Raw genomic sequence first — 4,690 nt, forward strand, 5'->3', positions numbered from 1 at the left:
TGATGTTACTAAAAACTTCGTTTGAGTCATGCATGCGTTACAGCAAGAAGATTCGAACCTGCGACGACTGGCTTGTTAGGCTAGCATCGTATCTCAAGAACAGCTGGAAGGGAATAACAGCATTTATTCAGTTTAATACAAATTCATGGTTTAGCCGATTTTAACACGTCTTAGCTTAGCAACAGCAAATTGTCCGTTAACATCATCAAAATCAGTAGAGTAAGCACGGTCGTTTTTAAATTGACAATTGGTAATTGATAGCACTGCACTGGTCGACAGAAGCCACGAAAAATTTCTCTAAACTTTAACTGGAAAAATTATAACTTTTTTAACCGTTCTACAGAGGAGTAACCCGAGTGAAATTTGGGTAATATTTGATTGGGAAGCGAAAATAAATTTGATTTTATTGAATCATTGTTGAGCTGGAACTCTGTTTGGAGCATGAGGCAGAGACCCATCAGGTGTTTTTTTCTATTTACCATGTAGGTACATACGCGTAAGCTCTTAACGTCAAAATTTGTTAAAAATAGCGCTTTTCAAACGGGTCGCAAATGTCAATCCGGACGTTTGCGGATGAGATATTAACAAGAATATGCTCGTGATGATATGAACTTTCATTCCCCCGAAGATTATATGATAGGATTCCACGGAATTTTTACCTTCAAAATACAGAAAAATCACCAATTTCGAAAAGTTTCTAAGAGTAGTTATAATTTTTTAGTGCCGGAATTTCTATCAACCGGTGTACTGGAACTGAACATAGAGAACTCATTTACTGCAAAATATTGATCAAATGTCATTTTTTGACACCTGGCACAAGTTGTTAGATGATTCGATTACCAAAAAAGAAGCTTGAAAATTTATCAATGTTTACAGCACTCTCAGCATTTGTAAATGCAGTTAAAACTTAATCGAATGATTGCATTTCGTAAAGCATTTATTCAAGCTGCAGAAAAAATATAGCGGCACCAAAAAGCCTAAAAAAACTTTTTTCTTATTTTGGCCAGATTTTTGTTCTAGGCACTCCTCTGGTCTTTCCTAAGAGTTTTGAGGCCCCTAGTAAATGTAGAAGTGCGTCAAACGCAAATTGCGCGGCGGGTTCGTCGCTTTTACGTTTGTTGCTTACGGGAAAACTTATTTAAATCTCTGAAAAAGTTATCTTTGCTAGGAGCATCAAAATTCAAAGAAATGGTTGAAAAGCTAGAATCTTTCATTTTTTCCAATTTTGAACAAAACCTGTGTTTACCAGTTTAATTATTCTCCCTGATGGCACCCATGAAGATGACAATCATGAAAAATATTCTCATTGATTTCACGCAATTGACCTTCTTATTTCAAAAATTGAGAACGCATTGGGCAAGGCAAATTTTAGTCGAAAAGGGGGAAAAATAAAAAATTGTAGACATTTAAAATTTTATCATGATGGCTAACTAATTGTACATAATGAACTATTATTAAATTCGATTGAGATATTGAAGTCAATAGCATAAAATCATTGCCTATATCGTCGTAGGACGTTATTGATTTGAAACGATTCCCTCATTTTCTCCGAAGTGGTCCTTTGGGTTGAAAATTACAAAAATATGTTTTTAGTAAGCGTAAACAGTCAAAATTTTCCGTACAGCTTGAACATTACGTTTGAAATGCGACACGACTTCATCTGAGCCGTATTTGCAGTAATTTTTTTTTGTTTTTTGAAGAAATAAATTTTATCTACAACTTAGGCGACATAAATAAATTACGTAACGCAAAAAGCCAATTTATGGATACAGAAACAGAAACCCTTATTTATTTTTTTAATTTTGTACATACGGAGGTATTTCGGTATGGATTAGGTACTTCCGTATAGACAAAATTAAAAAAATAAATAAGGGAATCTATCTCTGAGCTGACAGTTTCTTTTCAGAATTCAAGCATTGGAAAAACGTCAAAGAATGTTGCTAATTTTGTTAAAATAGTAGGAGGGTATATATATATATATATATATATATATATATATATATATATATATATATATATATATATATATATATATATATATATATATATATATATATATATATATATATATATATATATATATATATATATATATATATATATATATATATATATATATATATATGTATATTTATATATATATATATATATATATATATATATATATATATATATATATTTTTTTTTTTTTTTTTTTTAAGCTATGTTTGATTTGAGCTCGTTTTTAACCACTGTAAGCTCAACATCTTCCAAAAGGAGAGTATTTTGGTTCGGGTGGTAATATCAAGTATCTAGGTCGTCAGCCCAAATTCATCAAGCGACACCTCAAACGACATGGAACTAAAACTAGTTCATTGGTGGCCATTTCTACTTTAAGGTCGTCTTCGACCACTTGAAAAGTCAAAAAAATCATGAAAAAAGAACCGTTCATTATTGGCATGGTTCGATTTTGGCAACAGGAAAAATTCTGGCGTGTTGCCAAAATCGAACGGGGTCTGTATTTTGACTATTTCTTTGCAGCACTCTATCCTAGAAGAAAAATATTCTCTTTAACATTCACAATAGTCCAGAAACCAAATTTAGGGGGCAATTTGGGTTTAGAGCTCTATAGCAATGTTTAAGAAAAAAACTTATTTTTACAAAGTTACTTAAAATTATTGGAGCTTTAAAATTGTAGAACAAGGTTTTCTATCTACAAACATGAAAAAGTTAGATACTGATAGCATCGAAAATTTTGATCATTCTAATTTTTGATACTTTTTCAATAAGCGCATTATCATATGTAACAACTTTATAGAAGAAAGTTTTCTCTAAAATATTGCTATAGAGCTCTAGACCCAAATTTCCCCCTAAATTTGGTTTCAAGAACATTGATGAATACCTTTCATTCTAATACAGCGAATTATTTTTAATACGCGAAAAGGTAACCTTCTACGAAATATTTAATTGAGTACGATTTAGTAGAAATTAAACTTCCTTCTATATATATTTGTCTCGTTGAAGTTGGCTCACTCACCGATCACCAAGCGGCAAAGATGTCACATAAGTTTTTTTCCTGCAGTTACAAGCTCGTGGAAAAAATATCGATAACGAATTACAGTTTCAGTAGAAAATGTACATCCACAGAAAATTTGAAATTGACATAGAATTTTATGAACATGTTAACATTCAATTCAGCTCAATTTAAACATTTTATCAGTATACAGAATCAATCAGAAAAGATTTTATCAGTTTCAAGATACCAAAGAAAAACGAAGATACCATATTTGAAAGTCATTATGTTTGTTATCTTAAATAAACTGAGCTAGAGTGATGCACAACATTAGCCTCAGCAATTAATGTTTGCATAGCGTTGTTCAATTACAAGTAAGGTTATGGAAAGTGATATTTTCTTGCAAATGCTAATTTAAAAAAATTTCAATTGAAAAATACAAATACTAACGTCGGAACTCTAATATCAAGATGAAATAAATTTGGTTCTCCTCTAAACCGCCACCGTGGGATGCAACTAGTATTGTCATATTGGACTATATTCATTTAGCTAGTAAAATATAATCATCAGAACACCTCGTTTAACTACCTATTCAAAGATCTGTACGGAGCATTTTAGTTTTCTATTGTCTTTTAAATACTCTATATTCAGTTATTTGAATAAATCTGAAAAAAGCAGAGCGTAGAGTTCAAAAATAAACAACGCATTTTGTTGTTCCCGGCGGTGCAGCGTATTTTACGGCACCCGATAAATCATATTGACTTCTGATGTTTGCTGCTATACGAAACAATAAGAAGAAGAAGACAATTCAAACGGCAATTGGATTGTGTTCCACGACCTACTGTGCGTCAACAGCGGCAATGTCTGCACAAAATGAATATCGAGTTCTTCTGCACTGATAGACGTCGAGTAACCCACGCTTTGTTCATACGCTCGGTGCAGTACTGTTGCCTGTGCCATCATATTCTCCTTCAAGACATCAGTTTTAATAACATTAACATATTTATTAACAACAGAACGTAAAACTGTCTGATAGTGGAGGTGGTTACGAACTTTCCGAAAAAGCTTCACCTTCAAGACATCAAAATAGTCTAGGCTCATGGAAGCTAACATTAGTTGACCTATTGGGACGGGGAGATTCTGTCAAATTTGTTTTGGCCACTGCTATACAGGATATCTCAGCAGGCAGTTGGTGTCTATTGATGAAGTCTGTGCCAGGCGTGCTCGCATATGATTGGTGCATTGTTGGTGAAAATTCGACCTTGAAACTTTTATTCAATTTTCACTGTTTAACAATGAAGTGATAATGAAAATTGAAGAATCGCAAAATTGTCCATCATTTTATCAATCCAACGATATATTGATTATTGTGATCCATCATGTGGTTACATCAGTATAACCGTTTGAAATCTTTCATTCCGACGTTACATCTTGGTTTTAGTTTTCGCGGAATGTATCTCGATATAGTGCGGTTAGACGTAGTCCTACGTCAAAAAACCTTGGCATTTGCGTACACTAGTGACATAACAATTATTTTCGAAAAAAAATATTTTTTTTCTATTTTTATGTTTTCCAAATAATGCACAATTCCGTAAATATAAATGCTTTTCGTACTTTTTAATGAAAAATCAAAAATCGTTTCGATCCTTTACATCTTTTAAGAAAAAAAACATGAATTAACGCCGAAAAACAAAAATA

The sequence above is a fragment of the Wyeomyia smithii genome, chromosome 1, assembly GCF_029784165.1.
Source record: "Wyeomyia smithii strain HCP4-BCI-WySm-NY-G18 chromosome 1, ASM2978416v1, whole genome shotgun sequence".
NCBI lineage: Eukaryota > Metazoa > Arthropoda > Insecta > Diptera > Culicidae > Wyeomyia > Wyeomyia smithii.